The 25,144-nt window shown below is 31.7% G+C and overlaps 1 protein-coding gene and 1 long non-coding RNA gene across 5 annotated transcripts in view; one reads left to right on the top strand and one right to left on the bottom strand.

Annotated features, from left to right (window-relative positions):
- The window catches only part of LOC125804773 (uncharacterized), a 163,695-nt gene that overhangs the window by 49,170 nt on the left and 89,381 nt on the right, over window positions 1-25,144 (bottom strand). The gene's annotated exons all lie outside the window — the stretch shown is intronic.
- Window positions 21,493-24,215, top strand: LOC125804788 (uncharacterized). Its single transcript, XR_007440966.1, has 3 exons — window positions 21,493-21,837; window positions 22,528-22,577; window positions 23,582-24,215. It is a non-coding gene; the product is annotated as an uncharacterized LOC125804788 (long non-coding RNA).

The raw sequence follows: 25,144 nt of genomic DNA, 5'->3' as shown, positions 1-25,144 counted from the left end.
GAAAACTTAGCATGGCTTTGGAGACTCCAACAGGACACTTTGAGTAGCTGCTATAATATACTCTTTATACCACTTAATAATTTCAAATCAGTAACAGTAATCAATTTCTGCATGTTTGATAAAAAATTTGGAGGACATGAAGTGTTTGATTTATATTCAGTAAATTAAAGATTTTACAACAAGTGCCAATTGTATGATTTTTATTTATTATATTATCACAGTTGCAGATTTACTTAATTTTTTAAATATAATTTCTACTGCTTAAATATAAATCCTCAAGATATAGACGTGTAAGATGAGGCACAAAATTGACAAAAAATGAAAAACATAAATAAATAAAACAGTGTGCAGTATATAAAGAATGGGATCATGATGTCAGCAGACATAAACAACGCAGTGTATTGTGGGATTTTAGGACACGGATACTATGGCAGATACTACATCTGGTGGCATGGTTCGGTTTTGTTTACTTAATTTAATGTACAATCCGCTGAAATGGTGAATGCTTACTGTGTTATCAATTGCCACAATTGCTCTCAGGACCGTAAGGTGAAACGTATTGCAATTGGAGTGCGTTTTTTAGCTTCCCAGCTTGGAAGCAACTTGGAGGATCACAGGTAAACAACATTAAACAACATTACCCGATGTGGTCTAACTTATAAATTTAAGATAGGTTAGCTAGTTATAACATAAACTAAAGCTAAGGTAGCTAATTATAACTAATAAATTGCAGCTAGGTTAGCTAGTTAACTTAAAGCTAGGTTAGCTAGTTATAATTTATAAAATAAAGCTAGATTAGCTAGTTAACTCAAAGTTAGGTTATCTAGTTATAACTTATAAATTAACGCTACGTTACCTAGTTACAATTTTTTAATTAAAGCTAGGTTAACTAGTTATAACATAAAATAAAGCTAATTTAGCTAGTTATAACTTATAAATTAAAGCAAGGTTTGGTAGTTATAGCTTGCATGGCATGTGGATTTGGGGAGGAGCATGTAGAGTAGGGGAGGAGCATGTGGAGTAGGAGAGGTGCATGTGGAGAAGGGGAGGAGCATGTGGAGTAGGGGAGGGTGCATGTGGAGAAGGGGAGGAGCATGTGGAGTAGGGGAGGAGCATGTGGAGTAGGGGAGGGTGCATGTGGAGAAGGGGAGGAGCATGTGGAGTAGGGGAGGGTGCATGTGGAGAAGGGGAGGAGCATGTGGAGTAGGGGAGGAAAAGCCCCGTTTAGAAGGCAGATTGAGAAACGGCCATGGACTGAATATGTGCTGAAGCTTGAGGAACTTAGATGCCCCCTTGTGGTGGAGCTCAGAACTGCAGTCCTGACTTTTCCATAGTCGTTTGTTGGGATTGGGTTACTTTGATGTTAAAAGTTTATATACAGTCATATTCAAGATTTTGGACACATATGGTCAATTTTTTTGTTTTGTATTGTTTTTTTTCAGTAAAGTTTCACATCATTTGCAGAGACACATTTCTGTACATTCTAAATAATAGTAACTGCTTACTTATTTTTTAGGCTTAGTTTTAGAATTCAAAATACTTAGATGTGACATCTGAGTGCAGAGGTAATGTTCAAACCAGTGTATATTAGGAAGTTCTTCTTTAACAGGCTAAAAATTCTGTGTTCTCTGCTGAGTTTCTTAAATACTGTTAGAACTGCACAGGGGGACTGACTCCACACTACTGTTTATAAGGTTTAGAATGGGGTTATCATGTGTAGGTGTCCTAATGCTTGTGTAAAGGTAATGGCACAATAAATATAGTCTGTCTGATTTCTTTTATTTATTTATTTTTGTGGATAGTGTGTTCAACTTTTTTGACAAACAAAATAACCAAATGCATCCATTTGACAAAAATCCAAAATTCACCAATATTTGAATATATCTTGACCAAAAAAGGCAGAAAGAATACAGAATAAATAAAAGGTCACATATTTTAGTCAGCATTTTGTTTGGACTTTGTCCACCCACTTAAAAACTCTATATATCTTGTCCGAGATAATGTACCTACTGTGATGTGTATTAAATACATTAAGATACATTAAGTGAGAAACTGTGACACTATATATTTTATTTATTTATATGTATTTATATACTTTAATAGATCCTCAATAGACATTTTTTCTGCGATTTGAACTAAGACACATAGTTTTCAGCACCATGGACAGCTGCACAATTCTGTTTCAGCACCCTGGACAGCGACACATTAATAAAAAGAATAATAATTTAAAACGTTTTTTTAGACATAAAGTGGACAAAGGGATGCATATAGCTGTACATATTTATAACATATTTATCAACTATGACAACGGTCTTCAAACTGGTACATATAACACTAGAGGTATGTAAGGCTTTCCAAGGTGGAAATGAAGAAAATGTGCTGCATGCACAAAATATTAATAACATAAATCTATACAGTTTTCACCTGTAATTTCACAATGTAGCAGCCCTATATATGTTTGAAAACATAACTGTTATAAAACCCAAGAGATTAGACAATAAACGTATTGTATTGTGACCTTAACACTATAATTTAATGCAGCATTACTCATAACTTTGTTTTTGTTTTTCTTGCTGCTGTAAATGCAGATTAGCAGTATATGTCTGTCTCTAAAAACTCAGTTACATTTGTTTGTGTAAACTATTTGAGCCAAAGTCAATACTTCAGATCTGCTGTTTTAACCATTGGATAATACAGAATATAAAGTTCATTATGAAAAAGCAGCTGGTTTTCTGAAAATAAGCTGCATTATGTATTTACAGTGTTGTTCTTTTTACAGTAGTAAGTTAGTAAATTTGTGCGTTTTGACCAAGTAATTGCTGCTTGTCTAAATACATGTTTAGAATGAACACTATTAAAGCAACGTGCTGTATAATTATAATCATTGTTGCAGAAAGTGTGAGGAGCTGTGGTGCCCTCTTGTGGACTGCTTTAGATTTCCTCAGGTCAATTAAAGAGCACTGTGTCTGATCACTGATCATATTTCTGAATTGTAGGCCTGACACAGCCCTATAAATATACAGAAATGTTGTATCTTTACAGGTAAAACCGAGCTTTTACACACAAGAATGTTCAATATAATATAAATGTATATGATTCAATATGTTAAAGATTGTATCACAATAGGAAAAACCCAAGAGAGCATTAGTATGAACAGTATACAAAATAGAATCATAAAACTGTGATATTTTTATTTCAAAAAGAACAGAAAGTATTACAGGAAATATAACGATAGATAGATTTTTATTATTACTCAAATATAAGTGCTAATTTAGAAGCAGAATTTAATACAAGGTACTTGAATTATAATTTAGCAACAGTAAACATTATGGAAAATACAACAGAGAACGTAAAACTATGGAGTTGAAAACCTAGTATTTTAAAGTATTTAAATGTACCTGACTTTTTAATAAAGTTGAAATATGTTGCAATAAAGTTTTCTTTAGTTTTTTATGTTGAAATATGGTGAAATTTACTGCTTAAATATAACTTTTATTTTTGAGCTTAAAAGTTAAATATGATTTTAGACCAAATGAGAAAAATCCAGTTGAATTTATGTCTAAAAATGGATGAAACAGTTTTTTTTATTAAAGTTATTTAAAGTTATTTAAATGTATCATTTTATTAACTACAGTATCAAGTTGAAGTTTTTTTTTAAGTCAAGAACATTTTATTTAAATACAAAATGCAGATTTAAATACTTATGTCTGCTTTTAAGCTCCATATAACACCAGCAGTAAAAACAGTTACAGGTACAAAAAAATCAATACTGACCCCACACTGCCACACTGAAGCACAAAACACAGAATTAAAAATCTCAGATGGTTCTCATATAAAAATAAAGCCTCAGAACTTTAGTTTCTAGCGTCGTGAGCGATGAGCGGCTGCATGGGAGACTTGAGAGTAAACCAGTTCTTCAGGCTTCTCCTTCTTCACTCTGGGGGTTTTCTTGTCAGTAATTCGTATTGGAGCGTAATTCACTTCATCATCTTTATGTTTCTGTGGAAATAAACACAATTACAATTACTGGAATTATTTAACCATTATTTCATGAGTTACTTCATGTTGCCTAATTGATGCTACAGACCATCAGTCTCTCGAAATATGAATAAAAAGGTTTCTGTTTTCTTCTAAACAAAATAGAAACTCGTTTAAACTGCAAAAAATAGGTAATAAAAATTATGTTTCTGTGATCTCATCTATTTTAACATGTAACCATCCCAAACCAAACTGAGGCCCAGTGATGAATGAGGAGAAGCAGCATCTGCAAAGATATTGGTTGAAACCCCAAAACTGTCAGTTAATCGTTTAACTAAAGCATTAATTACATATTTCTATACAAAAAGAAAATATTTTTTTAGCTGGCAGCAAAACCAACCAAAAAATTAAAAGTTTAAAAGTTTGTTAAATAAACAACAACATTTTCAGGATTTTTTTCAAAAAATACTGTTGTTATGTTGAAATATCACTTTCAAATACATTCAAAGTTTATAACTGCATAAAGTACAAAAAACACATTATTTTTACTGAAATAATACTGAAATCATTAAAAAATACCCATGGATCCTGTTTTATAATGCATTATGAATATGTTTATAACAGCAGCTGCAAAGACATGGGTTTAAATCCCAGAACTATTTAGTTAATCCAAGTCAAGCCTCTGATTAAAACATTACTTACTTATTTCTATATATAGTTTTTACATATAAACCATTACATAAAAAATGTCCCATAAAAGATATTACCGTAACTAATAAATAATTAGTTTATAAGAAATACCTGGTTTGGAGCTCTCTCACTAACAGCACCCTCCTGAAGTTTGTCTGTAGATGAAAAAAAATCAAATTATCGTTATTTTCTCTATTCCATAAAAAAGAAAACCAGTTTAAAATTAATAAAAAATATTCAGCATTGTAGATCTCAATGAACATTTACCTCCAGATTTTCTCATTTTACAAATCATAATGGCCTGAACACAAATTACAAGCACACACACCCCCGAAAACACGCCGAAGAACAGCAGCAGAGGGAGTTCAGATTTAGCTGTAAGACAAGAATTATACAGCAAAAAACAAGATGAGAACCAGTATTTATTTTCTGTTAATGTAATCTATTATTGGTTAAGTAAAATATATAAATCTGTTTCCAAACTTCTGCATAGTTGAATTACAGCAAATACAGCCAGTATTTTATTGAATATCCAAACCCAACAGTAAATATATAGATGTGTTCTCTGAGATTCAAATGGAAAGTAGATGATGGTAAAATAGTGTTGAATCTATAATTCTATAAGGATGAATTTTCTTCAAATTTACCTGCATGTGTAATTCAAATACACATACTATGTAATGTAGTAAAAACTAAATATTTTTTGCACATCAACTGGTGTTCACTGTCTATTGTTCAACTGCACTACCTCCATTCTACATTACACACACACTAAAGACTGTATTTTTACATTGTACATTCAATTTTTATTTTATTTTTTTATTGTATTTATATGTATCTTTATCTTTATATTTTATATATTTTATTTAGTAACTTTGTGTATTCAATTTGTAACTTTGTGTATTATACCTGCTGCTGGATGTCTGGAATTTCCCCTCGGGGATCAATAAAGTATCTATCTAAATCTAAATCATCTTTTACAGAAAAAGCTTCAGAAATCTTTTAAAACTATGTATTTGTCATCGTGCAATATTAACAGTTACTATTGTTGCATTAAATTGGGGTCATTAATTAATGGCAGTTTAATCAATGACTAATTAATGACAGAGGATTTTACAACAAACTTTGCTCACATATATAAAGACATACAGCTCTGGAAAAAATAAGAGAACACTTCAGTTTCTGAATCAGTTTCTCTGATTTTGCTATTTACATGTGTATGTTTAAGTAAAATACACATTGTTGTTTTATTCTATAAACTACAGACAACATTTCTCCCAAGTTCTAAATGACAATATTGTCATTTAACACATTTATTTGCAGGAACTTAGAAATGCCTGAAATAAGAAAAAAAGATGCAGAGCTTTTAGACCTCAAATAAAACAAACAAACAAACAAACAAAAAAAACAAGTTCATATTCATATAGTTTTAAGAGTTTAGAAATCAGTATTTGGTAGAATAAACTTGTTTTTTAATCACAGTTTTCATGTATCTTGGAATGTTCTCCACCACTAGTCTTACACACTGCTTTTGGATAACTTTATGCGACTCCTGGTGCAAAGTTTAAGCAGTTCAGCTTGGTTTGATGGCTTGTGATCATCCATCTTCCTCTTGATTATCTTCCAGAGGTTTTCAATTTGGTAAAAGACACTCATCATATTTAAGTGGTCTCCTATTTTTTTCAGAGCTGTATATCTCTATAAAAATAGTTTAACCTTTTTTCACCATTTATTGATACAGTGCTTGTAAATAGTACAACTGTTAAAATATTCACAAATTTGGTAGAATGTAAATTGCCCCATAAAAAACACTTACTCAAGCATATTGTTGTCCCATTGCCAATAATGATCGTCCCACAGGTCTCCACAGCACAGTAGTAAGTTGCAGCATGGTGGTTGTTGGGGATGTTGGTGGAGAAGTTGTACACACTGCTGTGTTTAGAAGAGCTGATCTCACACTGACGGCTGCTGCTGCTGCTGCTGCTGTTGTGATGAGTGAAGATGATTTCAGGAAAGGATGATCCTGCAGCAGATCTGATCCAGAACACTCTCAGTTCTGCTGATCTGATCTCAGAGAGAACCGTACACTGAAGATTCACTGCTTCTCCTGGAGGAACTGACTGCAGTGCTGGAGTCTGGAGAACTGAGATGTTGGACTGATCTGTAATGTCATGTAACAGTGTGAGATTTGGAATATAGTTTTTATATATATATATATATAAAACTATAAACAGTGCAGATGTAAAACAGCAAAGTCAAATATTTTATTTCACATTAGAAATATATATCACTTCTCTAAATCTACTGACATATATATTCTTGAAAATACCACCCCTCTGACTAAAGCACTACAGACAAAGTGATATATTATTTTGTTGAAAGTGTATACAGTGGGATCTAATATTATTTTAAATATTTTAATATAGCAGTGGGTATATCATGCATTTTATAAATCTCCAGTTTTTAAGCGCCTGACAGACCTGATACATTTTCTACATTACATTACATGATAATTAGGTATCACTTTATTTAGATGGTCCATTATACATGCTTTAAATATGGTCAACTAACATTTCACTAACAATTCACTAACATTTAACTGCAACTCTAAGGTGAAAGTAAAGGATTCTCTGTTGAATTTAACTCAACACCCAACTCTTATCTTAACTCTAATCCTAACCTTTTATGGTTAGATTCAGGGTAAGATTTAAGGTTTCGGTTAAGATTAATGTTAAGTTAAGGTTAAAGTTAGAGTCGGGTTTAGGGTTATATTTAGGGTTTAGATTTAGATCAAGTTTAGGTTTTATGGTTGATATATGGTGGGGTTAGGGTTAGTTTAGGCTTAGTGGTCTAAGTGTAAATGAATGCTTTAGGTTAGGTTTAGGGTTAGATTTAAGATTTACATTAAGGTTTGGGTTAGGGTTAGGTTTTAGGGTTGATTAACGTTTAAGGTTAGATTTAGGTGTAGAGTTAGATTTAAGGTTTAGGTTAAGATTAAGGTTAGGCTACGTTTTTAGGGTTGATTCATGGTTGTGGTTATGGTTAAGGGTTAGGGACAGGTTTAGGGTTAGATTCAAGGTTTAGGTTTAGGTTAAGATTTAGGTTAAGTTTAGGTTTACGGGTTGAATTATGGTTGTGGTTAGGTTTAGGGTTAGATTTAAATTTTAGGCTAAGATTAAGGTTAAACTTAGGTTAGGGTTAGGTTAGGGTTAAGGTTGGATTAATGTTTGAGGCTAGGTTTAGGAGTAGGGTTTGGTTCTGTAGAGAATCATTTAAGGTAAGAGTTCAGTTACATTTAATAGAGATTCATTTGAATGTTAGTTGAGCATCTATGAGGAATCTATAATAGACCTTCCAAATAAATAAACATTACCAATAACTGTTATACATTAGTATCAGTTAAAACAATACACTGTACAAGAGAGTGACATCAAACAATAGGTTCATACATATGATATATATATTTTTTAAAACATCCAGCTATCAGTGATTTTAAAATTATTTTTATCAAGTAATCAAGTGATTACCTGTCACAGTTAAGAATGTGCTGTTTGAAAATTTCAGTGTTTTTCCTTCACCGGTTCCACAGAAGTACATCCCGCCATCTTCTTTAACAACATTTTCAATAGTGAGAGAAAAGCCTGTAGGATCTTTCTGCACTTTAAATCTTGACTGGTTACACTGGGATGATAGTACTGCATCCCTGATTCCTAACCTAAAAGCCACTTCCAGTGGAGAATGCTCCAGTCTCTGCTTGTACCACATCCTAACCTCTGCACTGGACTGGTTTCCAAGTGAACAGTGGAGAGTAGCAGCTTTTCCAAGTTCAACTGAGAGAACCAGCGGCTGTGGATTTAGAGCTGCTTGAGAAGAACCTGTAAAATAAAGTTCAGTCAACAGTTAATGATAAAATTCAGTGGTGGGCAAAACCCCCAAACCATCTACAGTACTTTATTTATAGAAGAAGAAATACTGATGATAAAATACAGCAAAACTCATTTTAAAGCCCCACTTCAGTAAAAGTACAAAATTATCAAACTATCAAAAATGAAATTATCATAAAATTAAACAAAATGATTAAAACCATGATTTATTATTGGTCTATATTTAATTCACAAATTATTATTATTAAATATTTTAACCAGACCCCACTGTCACTTTTGATAAACTGTTTTTTTTTTTAATATAATGATAATTGAGCCCTTCCAATTGAGAACCCCATAAAAATACCAAAGTTTTTTCCCTTTTTTCTTCAAAAAAAAAAAATTAAAAAACTTTTTTATATATGTAAAAATGAAAACTAGCATAATAATAAATAATGGAAAAACAAATGTAATAATATGATTTCTCCCAAAAAGATTGATAAATGGGATCGTTGCAGGAAGGGTACTAATGTCTAATAAAAATGTCATTATCACAAAACATTAACTGAAAATAAATTACATAAGATTTTTTGTAAACAATGAAAGTTTTATTTTAAGGTTTTTGAGTAATTTATGTTTGTTAAGCTTTAAATGTAGAGAATTCATTACTACACTGCCTCTGTATATTCGATATATTCATACATAGGCTTTATAGTCTTCTCAAAATTTTACACATGTGAGTAAAACTTGCACTCGGCAACTGCTGTGTGTCCAGCAGGTCAAAGCAAGTTCTGGAGCCAGATTGGTGGTGCATCTTTTATTTTAATAGGTTATGTTTTTATGAACTGATAAAATAAATAAATAAAGACCCCTTTTAGATTCTGCATAATGTAGCTGAATAAAAAGTTCAGATATTTGAGTTTCATATGTAGTGAAGTGAATGTTAAAACGTCCGTAAATTAAAATACTTCAGTAAAGTACAGATACACAAAAAGCTACTTAAATACATTATACCATTTACATTACATTACATTACTTGCTGCTAATTAATGATTTGTTTATTATTGATAATTTTATGTAACTTACATATTTTGTAGAGAAGTATGATGAGAACTGCAGCCCGAGTCGTCCTGAACACAGCCATAGCTAAAACCTGAAGCACAACGATTAAAACCAAGCAACTGAACATCACACTAAACAGTATTAGCTTTTCAGATTCTTCTTCTGAACCTCATTGGTGATCTAAAATCACATGATTGCTTCAGTCAGCTTCACTCATAACCTTGTTTGGTGTTTTTAACTCTCTGTGTGAGTGCTGATATCAGTTCCTGGAAAATAAACTCTGCTGTGCTCTTATGTGTTATCTGTTGTAATCTGTAGATTAAACTATATTTAGGTTTTTTTTATAATTAATTGTGTAGATCACTGATGTTCTATACAGTTAAAAATGTAAAAAAAAAATCTTTAGGCCCTAATCAACTGATCAAATATATATATATATATATATATATATATATATATATATATATATATATATATATATTATTAGAAGAAAACTTTTTTACAGTATAATTAGATTTTAGAACATATTAAATTATTGATTATGAATAATTTAGTTTACTATCTTGTAATGAAGGTAGATCATTCAGTACTATCAGTTGTTCAGTAAAAAAAATAACAAAATATATAATGTGTCCTTTATCTTTTGTAGACAACACAAAGCAAAATTTCCAGTATTAAATTAAAAGTGAAAAATATATATATATATATAAAAAATAAATGAATAAAATAATAATAATATCTTGAATATGTTAATTAATATATCTTGAATTTGATGCCTGTTGCTCAGTTAGACCAGTTATCAGTGTAATTTTTGAAGTTGCATAAAATAATAAAATAACAAAAAAGTTGTGTTGCACTGTATTTGACGCATGTATAAACAATTAATAATTTATTTATAAAGCAGTATTTGGATTTTTATGAGTAGCTTTTATTCCATTAAGCTAAATTCAGTAGATGTGTTAAGTATTGTAGAAGGTTCTTTATTTTCCCACACAAAAACCATATCTATGAAGTTTTACGAATACAATGTGCAACACATGCATGCCATTCTCATTTATTACATGCAGAACTGTGAAATATTCAAATAAAATACAAATAATAACACATATTTATGAATTTACTTATGAATGAGTTATAATGTCTCCATGTTGGTATGGGTGAGTCGGAGTGAACTTCTTTAAGGCACCAGCTTTTTTTTAGAAATTATTGAGCATTTTCAGAGTTAACAAATAGATTTCAAGCATTTACATGATTAACATAAATAATGACTTACTCATACCACGTAAAAGTAAATAGATAAAGCTTTATTATGTGCATATACAAAGAGTTATTAAGAAACAAATGCATGCATACAGTCAGAAATAAACAGTAGAATCATCTTTCAGCTTCATAAGCAAGAAACAATTTAGTTCACTTTTTAATACATTTTTCAATATGTTATTACAGATTCATTACACAGCACAATCTCTGTGTGGATTATAAAAAGATAAATGTTATGGATGAACATAAATCAACACATCTAATGTTTCAAAGCACAATAATGACATAACAGTAGCAGAGTATATCACAAAAAGTAAAACATCAAAAGTAATTAGTTCATGATATAAAAATAGTTTTTAGAAAGCAAGAATTCAAAATAAAATGCAGAACAGAAGTTTCTTCCCCTTAACTAAAACAAATGTTTGTTTTTTTCTGTAGCAATAAAAAGTTTTAAAAGACGTAGTTTGCAAAAAGATTTTATTTAAAAATCTAATTCTCTTACCCCATTTACTGTAGTCGCTCATCCAAAATGTCAGGTTTCTGAAAATGTCTTCTTTAGTTTTGTACTGAAGCTGTGTATTTATGAAGCTCATAATAAATTTAATATTTAATTTAGCTTTTCTGTCCCATGATTCTAGGATTTTTTTTTATCTAACTGTACAACAGTACAATACAACTTTAAAATGTGTTTAAATGAAGCATTTTTAAATTCAGAGCTCTGAATCATCAGCCCTATTCTACAAAGCTCTGAAGAGGAATGACAGTCTTATTCTAAACAGATAATGTAGAAACTCGCTCCACAATCTAAAATTCAGTTTCCACTGTTCCACATCACACCACATCAGACAGTGTCTAAACTAATGAGAGCGTCGGCCACGTGTGAAAGATCTTGCAGATAAAACCCTGCAAAACTGTCTTCTAACGCCTTCATTTAGAGAACTGAGACCTTGTTAAAAAAATAAAAACTTCTACAATCGCACAGTTTAAACTCATCTTTAACCCAGCACCTCACAGTTTTGCCCTTTAACACAGATTCTTTAAATGTTTCTTTAAGTGATGCCTTGGAAGAGCTAAGGCAAATAAACCAAAGTAGTTGTTTTAAAGCACTTTATATGCATCCGCTTCTATTATAAATAGGCCTATGGTTTTTTATGGCACTGATTTGCAGTCAGCACTGACTGACGTGTATAAAATAAAATGGTTTAACATTTTCAGAAATTATTTCTTGCTGACGAGTTAATATTTCAACTCAACTCCAACGAATCAGAAATGAGTGAAAATAAGGGATGCACACAATATTAGACAATTAAAATCATTCAGCTAAAAATGGCAAAAAAAATACAAAAAAACACATAGGTGTTTGGTTGATCAAGTAAAAATTGATCAAGGAAAAATTACACTAAACAATATTGTGTATACATATTTTAAATTTGTAGTTTTTAAATTGCTTTTTTTTTAAGCAACTCATTTTTTTTTAAGGTTAGATTTTGCAATGGTGTACAAATGGCAAAAATGTGGCATCCAGTGTTTGTGTCATCCAGGGCTTTGGACAAATATTTTTTTTTTGTTGAGTTTAGGTTTTGACCAATAATGCTTATATTGGTGCATCGCTAATGAATGTAAATGCTAAACTACTTTTGCTCATCTGCAAAAATAAAAAATACAATAATTTCACAAACTCGTGAGGCAAACGCAAGAGATGATGGTTAGCGAGTTTGATAGGCATCATCGACTGTGAAGTAGCTCACTTCAGAGTACACACTGTCTCCTGAGTACCTTTTCTTCATTATCAGCTCCACAGTATCCTGGATACAATAAACACAAACACAAATCAACCATAGAAAATTATTTTCTAATTATTTTAGTTTCAATATTTTTTAAAACACATGATAAATCAATGAAGGAAGAAAAGGAAACAAGCAGTACCTGACTGTCCACATTCTCGTACAGTGAATCTTGTTGAGGTCTCACTACAATGGAAAAATAAAAATCCAGTTATTTATGGAGTTAAATCAGAGATTTAAAAAGAAATGGTATATTTTTAAAATGTTTTATTTCCTTTGTTATGTACAAACTTCAGCATTTATTAATTTAACTTTTACAACAAAACATATCTACACTTACCATTGAAGATTAAAACAGATAGAACAATGATCACAACCACACACAGTCCCAGAGCTGCTCCGAGATAAAGCACAATGAGATCCACAGGCCCCTCTGAAAGACAGAAATGAACTTACAAGTTGTCCGAACAATGTTTGTTACCTTTGTGTTACTTATAAACATTAGAATAATTGTTTTAGTTTTAATATACAGCTCAATTATAAGAAATGATGATTTAATAACTGTTAACCTTTCGGGTTATTATTAAATTTACCAACACCCTCAATTTGTCCCCAGCAATTTAACCCACAGAATAAGCTTATCATTTACGTTTACTTGGTTGTTCGTTAATAAAAAAAACATTAAAAATTAAGTGAGAAACAACTGCTCATTTAAATATTGTAAACATGACTGATGATAAGACACTAACAAATGAAACTAACAACTGACTATTATCTGTAACTTTACTCAATAAACCTCCCTAATATTCATTCTCCAGTCCATGATTTTACCTTCACTACATAAATAATCAATAATAATTCAATTACTCAAGTTCACTGGTGTTCCATTCCCGACAATGATCCTCCCACAGGTGGCCACAGCGCAGTAGAAAGTTCCAGTATCGCTCTCATCGGTGATGATCTTGGAGAAGTTGTACACACACTGACGGCTGCTCCTGCTGAAGTTATGAGTGTGGATGATTTCAGGAGAGGATGATCCTGCAGCAGATCTGAACCAGAAGACTCTCAGTTCTGCTGATTGGTTCTCAGGGTAGACGGAGCACTGCAGATTCACTCGCTGTCCTGAAGGAACTGATGCTGAGACTGGAGTTTGGATCACTGAGATGTTTAATTGGGGATGACCTGATCAATAAAATAAATAAACATGAGTTTAGCCTAAATAATGTGATTGTTAGATAAAATACAAAACAATGAGATTCTACAAATACAGTAGAATGTGAAATTAAAATCTTGACATGGCTTTGTGGATTTCATTATGATTTATGTCCATAAGAGTACTACTGAAAGATACGGTTAAGTAGCAACCCAAACGGTGTTTACACATGACATCCTAATAAAACAGAAGTGCAAAAATATACATAGTAGAATAAAGAGTAGATAGAAAGATTTTTTTTTATTTTTTTTTTTATTAATGTACACACACACACACACACACACACACAAACAAATCTTACCTTGCACAGCTAAAAATGTTCCATTAGAAAACTTCAGTACATTCTTATCCAGAGATCCACAGAAGTACATTCCCTCATCATCTTTAGTAGCGTTTTTAATCATCAGGGAAAAAAGTTCCTTTATTTCGAATCTGTTGTATAATTTTGTGGGTTCTTTGTTATCTAATTGAACTACCACTTCTTGAAGTTCCTGTCCCGCTCTTTGTCTGTACCAAACCCAAGTCTTAGGTCTTTGACCAGCATTTTCTTCTTTACAGATAAGAGTTTCAGTTTTACCAGAATCAACTGAGACAAATGACGGCTCATTAGAATCCACAGCTTCAGCAGAATCTGGAAGATAAAAGAAATTAAATCTCAAATAAGAATAAAAAAGTGGCTGACATTTTAACAAACACAGTTAACCACAAATTCATAAAACAAGTACAAATGACCAAAATAAAGCGTAAGAAATTCAAACACTTACAGACTATCTGGAAAAACAGAAGGAAAATCCATATCAGAGACATTTCTGTAAAATAAACTCCAGAGATCTTCACTGAAGCAAACTTGAAAAGAAAGTAACTGACCAAAGAGCCAAAATCACTAAAAGGAAAATAAGCTGAAGCTGATTGGTTGGGGGAGTCACATGGCTTTTTCTTTCTTTTTTTCTGTTTTAAAGATTGCTTGATAAAGTAATGTTTAGCCACTAGAAGAGCTATTTGGAGCATTATGAGCTGTTTAGCTGCAAAAAATATGCTGTGATAAAAAACATCTTTTACCTTTTGTGTTTCCTAAATATATACACATTCATTTATTAATCATGATCATCGATTATTTACATATATGAATGTGGGAATTAACGTGTTTCTAATTCAATATTTTCTTAAACTATGTACAACACTGTTCATTTGCTTATAGATATATAAATTTCTCTTCTTGCTTAAACCACAATACATACATTCACAGAGACTAATCACAGGTAAATCACACCTGTTGAACACATTTGTGCCACAATATTATCATCATTATCTATCCATATATTCATCTTCATTTCCCCAACACATTCTCTATCTAGTGGAGGTTTTAGGCTGTCTAATGGCTTTCTTAATGTTATATTATTCATAAAGTTGTTTTGACGAAAAGTGCCAAGATCATTTGTGAGTTTCCTAATTTGTTAATGCACCCCTGTTTATTCCTTAAAAGGTGCAGCAGTTTCGTCTAGACACATGTAACTGCTTCACTGTTTAAGGTGTAATGAAAATGTACAATAATCTAACATTAGAGTGATTGTGTCAATATGCTCCAGCATTTAAGGTGGAACTGAAACTACGAGGTTCTTACCAACTTGAACGTAACTAATGCATTACTTTTTAAAGTGGAATGGAATAGTAGGAAACTTATTGGTGTGTTTAAGATTGTGATTAAGTATTTTTGCATGTTCACTGTGGTGCTGGAAAGCTTTTCATTGTGATATATGAAAATATCAGCACTGTATTGTTTTACGATATTTTTTGTTGCTATACTGTACAGACTTTTTAATTAGTAGTTTACAAGTGAAAAATAATGATGTCAGACAATGGTTGTGTTAAAACCCCGCCTACTAGGAGGCAGTATTGTACAGTATTTTGTGTAAAAATAAAGTAAACTTTACTTATTTAAAGCAAAAAAATACAGATACAGATAATTATTAGTGTACATGTAAATAATGAAGTCAGGCAGTTGTGTGTTCTGTTTAAACCCCACTAACTACTAAGCAGTATTTTTAAGTATTTTGAGTAAAAACTTTTCTAATTTAAAATGATTTAAAAAATGTGAAAGTGTGTTATCTTATGCAGTATATCGCCTTGCATACACTTCCACAATATATTGCGATATATTGAACCATAGGCAACCCCTGAATTGAGCTATATATTGTATCACTATATTGAAATATCTCTATATTCTATATGTTAAGGCTATGGAGTCTTCTGCACAACCTCCTCTAAATATCTTCTTGTGATTGTGGTTCTATTATTTATTATTATTATTTATTAATTATACTCTTATTTATTAATGGTCTCCTCCTCGAGAAAAACGATCACAGGTTGACCTGACTGCTGTTTCTGTCAGTTCACTATTGTGGAGTGTTTTCACACTTTTCCTGTACTGAGAGACACTTTATTTTCATCTTCTGATTTGGGGCACTAACTGACACAACCTGTGACACCTAATGTGAAGTAAGTGGGGCCTTGGACACGGAGGCCTTATTTTAAATTAAGGGGGCTGACAAAATAATGAGCAGATAGGGTGGTCGAGCTCTGCTTGGATTAAGCATGCTGCTTCTCCATCAGCCGCCGGAGTCTGAGAGAGTACAGTTGCCATGCTCTCTCTGGGTGGGTACAGTAGGTGGTGCCCTTTCCCATTATCAACCCCTTTGTAATGCTGGCCACCACAGGCATCTGTTAACTGGTCCTCAGAGTGCACTGCCTACCCATATATGCATCAGCCCTCACCCTCCCAGTGTTGGGGGCATTACTAGTGAAGGGGGAGTTTATATGAATGGAAATGATTAGATCATTCGCTTTCCAAACTTGAGAAAACATTGAATAAATATAGAAAAAGACCTGAAAACAAAACAACCAGAATTGAACAATTTGCAGAGTCAAAATATATTTCTCTGTTTTCGTTGAATTCACAAAATAAAGTGTTTTTTTTTTATCCTTTATATTTATGCTGATGACTTGATGATTTTACTGTGGCCACATGGGGGAGCTGCTGCTACAACAACAAGGTGATGTAGAGGAATAATCTGAGGAAGGAGTCACTCTAGAGCACATTCAGCAAATTCTATAATACATTTAAAACATGGTAATGTGTTAATAACAAAATTTTATGCAGATCAGTATTATTATTATTATTATTATTATTATTATTATTATTATTATTATTATTATTATTATTATTATTATTATTGTTATTATTATTAGTCTAAACATAGTAAAAACAAAGAAATTTTAATTACCTTTACTCCAAAATATAAAGTTAGCTTGGTTTGATTACACAATTTTTCACACAATAAGAAGCACTGGATTATCAGGCACGTTATAAATAAACGTCTATTTTCTGGTCTATTTTCAAACATAAAGCAAACTAGATTATTAGGGGTATTTTATGTGATGCAGTAACTAGTAGTAGGAACGATGTTGCCATGTTTTCCTTATAAACTCAGCAGGTCTGGCCACTGGGTGGCGAGACCTGTAAGGCTAAGCTACCGTAAGTAAATAAAACTGTAATTCTTTAAAAAACAAAAAAAAAAAACAGTCAGGTCAAACAGCACTGGATTAAAATCTACACAGATTTTCCTCCTGAAAAACGAATCTGGGTGAGTAAAGCGCTTCTGATTATTTACAGTAAGCTTAGACTTGCAGATTTTCCCTAAAGCTGGAGCATTAGCATTAGTGGCTACTTTTTAATGGTTTAACTAGTTAAATTAAGTTAAATTTATTTAAGCTGAACCACTTGCTGGCTACAAATGGTGCAGCAGTTATGGACTGACTCCAGCTGCTGCAATAGTGCTAATATTATAATATGGTGGAACAGAATTTTTTTAAGAAAAAAAAAAATCCTAATTATTTTTGTCACCCATTATGTTTTTTTGGTATAGATAGATGAAGGCTTACTTCAGAAAGATCAGTTTTCATTATCTTTCATTATCTGGTGAAGAGTTAATACTACCAGATTCCTGTTTGATTTTCTGTGACTGAAGTCAGATGTGATTTTGAGGCTCAGCTCATCATTTACTTCGCTGTCACTCTGAATGTCCACTCCAACTGAAGATTTAACTCAAATAAAACAGGCTCGCCACAACTAAAAAACACGGTTAAAATCTGGCTAAAAGCCATTTACAGTAAATATAGCTTTATCTGATGTATCAGAGCTGGGGATCTGGTGCTTTCCTCTAAGCTATGGAGTGAATTTTAAAATCAGAAGAAAAATTGTATGTTGCAAATTCAAAAGAGAAAAAATATAAAATATAAAAAATTATATAAAATATATATAGCAAATATATATTTTTAAATATACTTTATTACTTTATAACCTTTGCAGTTATTATTTCAGTTTGGATATTGTCAGTCTTTGTCAGTTTTTTTTTAATTTTCTGTGGATTTCTTTGGATTTTTCTGTTAAAGACTTTTGACTCTGACTAGGTAACTAAGTAGTTCACTGACTAGGTAACTAAGTAGTTCACTTACTAGATAACTCACTAGTTCACTAACTAGGTAACTAAGTAGTTCACTGACTAGATAACTCACTAGTTTACTGACTAGATAACTCACTAGTTCACTGACTAGGTAACTTACTAGTTCACTGACTAGGTAACTAAGTAGTTCACTGACTAGGTAACTCACTAGTTCACTGACTAGGTAACTCACTAGTTCCTTAACTAGGTAACTTACTAGTTCACTGACTAAATAACTTAGTAGTTCACTGACTTGGTAACTAGCTGACAACATAGAACTTTACCTTTTGATTCTTAATATTTTGATTGCAGATTTTATTTTTTTGTGTGGAACTTTTGGCTCAAAATTCACTCCTTACTAAGCGCACAGGCTTCCCAGTAATGCTGCATCAGTGACTGTCCAAAAAGTGGTGGAGTTTAATTTCACAAACTGTATCAGAGCAGGCATGTGACCACACGACTTTTTTCAATGCAAATTAATTTTATTTACATTAAAATATCCGCTATAAATCTTGCATCTTAAGAAAAACAAGTGTGATTAATCGCAGTTAATCATAAAATATTGTTGTGATTAATCAGATATTTTTTTTCTAATCGATTGACACCACTAATTATTTTACAAATTAAACAAAATTTCCGATTTACTTAAATCCATGTTTCAATGGGTCTGTTCTAGTTGTTAACATGTCTTTGTACTCTAATCATCACTGTATAAGACTAGGGTTAAAATAAGAGTTAAAAGAAGACGGGGGTTTAGAGGAGGTTACAAACAGGTGAATGGAAAAGTAGCTCATGACTGGTGAGAACCAATGAGGTGGATATGCTGTGACCCCATCTCACAGCTTCAGGCCTGTCAATCATTTCTTTCCACTGTGTTGTTCAGAATATCAGTTGCTTCAAGTGCTTTAGTCATGAAGACGACTTCAGTCTGGATTCTCTGCAGTTTATGCATCTATATAAAGATATGTGAGTGTCTATTACACATTAAAAAGAGGAAAATATTTATGTACTTTAATTATTTACTAATAACATTCCTTAAAAATAATTTTGACAATAAATTCTGATTATATATTTTTTTGTTTAGTTTCTGCAGGAGCTGTGGATATTTATCAGGGACAGTCGCTGGTCTCGGTTCACTCTGGGGAGGCCGTTACTCTGAACTGTACGTTACCTGACCAGTATGAGGACGCTCTCTGGTATAAACAGCCACTGGGACAGATTCCTCAGGAAATGGCACTCAAGGGGAGGACTATGGATACAATCCTGTACCCAGGTTTCCAAAACTCCAGCATTAAACTGGAGAGAACAGAAAAACACATCAGTCTGACTATACCTCACACCACTAAAGATGATGAAGGGATTTATTACTGTGCAACATCTGCATTAAAAATAATCAGCTTTTATAAAGGAACGTTTTTGGCTGTTACAGGTAAATATATGTATCTTTTTACATCAGTCAGTATGTGAATATCATGATTTTATATGTATTTACATTAATGAACAGAACATTGCAGTGTTAATTGTCTTACATTTCTAGGTAAATTATAATTTATGTAGCTTATATTGGTGATTTATTAAAGCTGAAATATATGGTTTTGTTGAAACCAGTAAAAAGTCTGAACAAAATTACTAAGCATCATTTTTTACAGTCCTGTGGTGTCCACAGATAAAAAATATTTTAACTGCCTTTTTTTTATCAAAGAGTGATAATAAAGGTATAAAAAATGTTCCACAATAGATCTCTTGGTCTAGATTAATTTCTTATTGGTCAAGTTAAAATTAATGAATTAATTAATTTAAATCACTATCTATTTATAGATCTATTAAGTATGTAATATATCACTATTTTATTCAGCATAAGTTATAAATTAAGTTATAAAAACACTCCTTAAAAAAAACAAAAGAAAAAATATATAATTTTATGCAATTTCATTAAAAAACAGCTCAGTGAAAGAAGAAACTGAATTTATAGATGTATCTTAGTGAGATTTTCATATAATAGTTCAGTTTATCAGCATTTGGTCCATAAAGCAAAAAAGTTTGTCACTTGTGCAATTCATGGTTCAGGTTAAGAGTAGAATAAAAAAAAACATTTAAATAAATTTCTAAATTAAATGTATTTTACTGAACACACTAACCATCTAAACATGCATTGCCATTAATACCACAATCATTTCAAAATAAAATCTGACTGTATAACACATGAAGAAAATGGATATAAGACCTGTTGTTTGGCAAAGGTGTTTTTTTGTTGTTGGCTACAATTGAATACATTTGATTTTTTATTTGGTGGCTTCTAATAAGTTACATACGGTATAGCAATTTTTCTCTTTGTAAGAAACATACAATTTCTTAAATTCCACATCTAATTTATGTATAAAAATATTTGTATTACATTACCAAAGTAATTTTATATTTTGATAATGTTTTTTTATGAAAATATCCAATATTTTTTTTAATATGGGATGCAATGTAAATATATAACTATATTTAGTAGTAAAAAACACAAAAAGTCAATTTAGGCCATTGCAATAATTTAATGGCAATTCTGTGCAAGAAGAATCTGAACTTATAAAATATATTTTAGTGAGATTTTCATACAATAGTTTGATTTAAAAGCATTTGGCTTATAAAGCAAAGAGTTTGGTTCATGTTTCAGGATAAGAGTAGAAAAAATAAGATATCTAAATAACATAAAATGTATTTTTATTATATCACCTTACTGACTTTATATTTTGTGAAGTTATCTTTTTAAATATGGGATGCAATGTACATTTTTACAAAAAATATTATTTAGTTTTATTTTATTATTTATACTTCTAGTAAATATAGAAATGTAGTGTATTTATTTCTTTTAAGCTTTGAAATCATATAAAGTAAAAAAATATCCACAAATTAAAAAAAAAACAGAAGATACCAATTATACATCAATGATTAATGGATCAATACTAAATGAATATAGTTAATTATATCCTAAATATACAAATAAAAATCATCTAAGCATCTCTAATTCCAATCATTGTTTTAATAAACGTCAGTTCAGCTACTGTGTCCATATTTTTTTTATTAACACATTATTTTATTTTAGAAAGTTCACACATCCACATTGACCCTCTATATTATGTATTATCCAGATGATTCACAGTTCAACATCTCAGTTCTCCAGACTCCAGCACTGCAGTCGGTTCCTCCAGGAGAAGCAGTGAATCTTCAGTGTACGGTTCTCTCTGAGATCAGATCAGCAGAACTGAGAGTGTTCTGGATCAGATCTGCTGCAGGATCATCCTTTCCTGAAATCATCTTCACTCATCACAACAGCAGCAGCAGCAGCAGCAGCAGCCGTCAGTGTGAGATCAGCTCTTCTAAACACAGCAGTGTGTACAACTTCTCCCCCAACATCCCCAACAACCACCATGCTGCAACTTACTACTGCGCTGTGGAGACCTGTGGGAGGATCATCATCGGGAATGGAACAGCTGTGGCCACGGGTTAGTTTTAATAGGGATTTTATACAATATTTGGGCAGAACTGCAAACACTTTTGCTGACGTCAATATTTCCTTTTCTGTTTACAAAAAAGTAACATGATCAATATTTCAACTTTATTAAAAAAAAAGGATATTGGAAACATCTTTCAAAAAGCAAATATATAAATATAATTAATATTTACAAGTTAACTTTAAAGTTATTTAAAGAGCGTAAATAAATGTTTTATTTTATTATATTTTCCATAAAAAAGCACTGTGGTTAGTGTTCCGTCTCCCTCGTAAGATGAGGCCTTACATGGGTTGATCTACGCCGTTTCCTGAAGCAACGATTTCTAGAATTTACAGACTGCCGCTCGAGTTTGTGTTCATGTCACTGTAATTATTAAAGTAGATTATATACATTCAATTTTTAATATTGGATTGAATTGGTTATAACGTCCAAACTAAACATATTTTTCTCAGTTTTATTCACTGAAAATGTGATTTTACAGAAACACATTCCTCTCTACTCGTTGGAATGGGACTGGCACTGGGCTTGTGTGTTATCTGGAATATCACACTGTGCTGCTTTTGTGTGCGATGGAGAAATGGTTACGAACACTGTAGAGGTGCATATATACACACACATACACACAATTTGTATTTGATTTTTTTTTTTTCTGTGATAATGACATCATTTCCGTCTCTCAAGGTAATAAATCTCACCAGGATCTCACAATCGCAGAGGGATTACAATTCCAGGTAGGCTAATTATGTTTAATGGAAACAATTATAAATATTTACTCACTCTACTCTTTTTAGGAATGCTGTGTGGGTTCTGCAGGTTTGCCCTTAAATTTTATGAGATAAGAATTAAAAAAATAAATCTAAAATTATTTTTTTCTTAATTCCTAGAAATCAAATGTCTAGAAGGTTCTGTATTTTTTTTATTGTTGCACAGTTACAAGCTTCCAGAATCCCAGTTTGGTCAGCAATTTACAAAAACGTCAAACATTTCTGGCGTTTTAATTTTTAAATTCCCAGAAATTATTTATGCTGCTCGGATTGAACAAAAGAACCTCCAAAAATGTTCACATTTTTCAAAAGACTTCCAGATTTAGATTTTTTTTTATTTTTTAGAGAAATTATTAAACTTGCTATTAATGTCTAAAAGGACCTTGACACACATTCAATTACAAAAAAACTCTACAACTGTACATAATCTTTACCAACTGTTATTACATGGGTTGGTAGTGTTTCACTACACATACTGTCCTCTCTTTTTTATTGTTGTGCAATATCCAATTTTATATCAATTGGGGGAAAATAAAACATTTAATTCTACATGCTCTGAAAATCCTACACATTTTATTGTTGTACAATCCTAAGCATCAAGAACTTCAGGTTGGCCAGCAGTTTTCAATAAATAAAAATGTTTTTGTGTGTGTTTAATTGAGTTACATGGTTCAGCTGGTCTACACACATGACCAAACTGACCAAGGTAAATAACCAGTATAGGTTATATTTTTACCTGGATGACCAGCTTTCAACCGCCTTAACCATCAAAGATCAGTTGGTCTCAAGCTAGATTTTTATCTGGGTTAAAAAGGTGTATTGAGGTTTAGCATGAGTGAACTTTGGTTGCCAGGCTGCCATTGCCTGGTTAAATACAAATAAACATAATAATAATAATAATAAAAATAATAATAAAATGCGATGACCACAGGAGGAACATACACATATAAGGATTTGTGATTTCGTTACAGGAACCTGGTGATGATGTAGAGCTGAATTATGCTGCTTTGAACTTCGCTGAGAAAAAATCTAAAAGAAAAAGGAAGAAGAAAAGCGGACGTCCTCAGAATAGTGTATACTCTGAAGTGAGATACACCAGTCAGACATGAATCCACACTCACTGTGTTTAGAAATAATGGAGCTGATGTGATTGGTTACTGAACCAGCAAATCATTATCACATTTATTTAATCAATAAGCTGAATCTTTTAATTAATACTATATTTTCAGGTAACATTTTTCAATAATGGTCCATCTATAAACAGTACTTACAACAGAACGTCTCAATTAACTATTAATTGACACTATTATTAATCATTACAACATTTTGAACTAATGCTTTATTTTATTATTACTTAGAGTATTTTTAAGAATAAACATTTAATAATGTATCAACTAAAGTTAAAATAATAATTACTTAAAAAAATACTTAACCATTTAACAAAGTTTTTTACTGTACTAAGTACTGTTATTTGTAACACTTATTGTAAGGTGTTAAATAACCCCTATTGAGAGAAATTGGGTATTTATTCTTGTGCATAATTAGGTGCTTAATTTATTCTTATATTTCACCATTTACTAAAACATCTAACTAACGATAGTTAAAAAAAAACAATAATTAAAATAATAGGCAATAAATACAGCATATATTCATTGGAAGGTCTCAAGTTCATGTTATATTTCCAGTCACAACATTTATCAGAGTTTTAAAGAAATTATCACAAATTTTCTTTCGCTGTTTTACTGGTTTTACTGTATCTATCAGTGTCAATTTCTGTGGTTCTCTTGAATCAGTTTACTTTTTTTTTTTTTGAGTTGCAGCTTTGTTGTAACTTGGTAAATATTTTCCATTATGTGTCAAATTTTTTATATAAAATATTCAAATAAAGTAATTAAATACAATAAACTGAAGCTTTAATGTCGTGAACAATGTGGGTGGGGTTAACGTCTGTCCTTGCTGGAGATCTTTCTTCTACCAATAACTTGTTTGTGTACATATTTATACAGTAGAATTTAATTTATTTTATAATTTTTATTATTAGAGGAAACCACAGTCAGACCTGGAGAATCAACAAATCACTTAAATAGAACCTGTCTGACATGAAGCAGCTAAAAGATCTCAAAAAGAAACACATTATGCCCTGATCTGAAGAAATTTAACAACAGATGAGAAAACAAAGTCTTTGACCATCTATCAGCTTTAAGATCCAGAAGACCACAGTGAGAGCTGTTTTTTACAAATGGAGAAAACATGGGACCAGAATTTTGGGTAAATATTCTTTGGACTGACGTGACAAAAGTGGAACTTTTTGGAAGGTGTGAGTCCCGTTACATCTGGCGTAAAACTAACACATAATTTCAGAAAAAGAACATCATACTGAAAGTAAAAACATGGTGGTGGTAGTGTGATGGTCTGAGGCTGCTTTGCTGCTTCAGGGCCTGGACAACTTGCTGTAATAGATGGAACAAGGAATCCCGCCATCAGATTGTGACCTCACGTTCAGACGTACTTGGGTTCTGCAGCAGGACAATGAC

The sequence above is a fragment of the Astyanax mexicanus genome, chromosome 10 (assembly GCF_023375975.1).
Source record: "Astyanax mexicanus isolate ESR-SI-001 chromosome 10, AstMex3_surface, whole genome shotgun sequence".
Taxonomy (NCBI): Eukaryota; Metazoa; Chordata; class Actinopteri; order Characiformes; family Acestrorhamphidae; genus Astyanax; species Astyanax mexicanus.
This window is presented reverse-complemented; position numbering and strand designations above follow the sequence as displayed.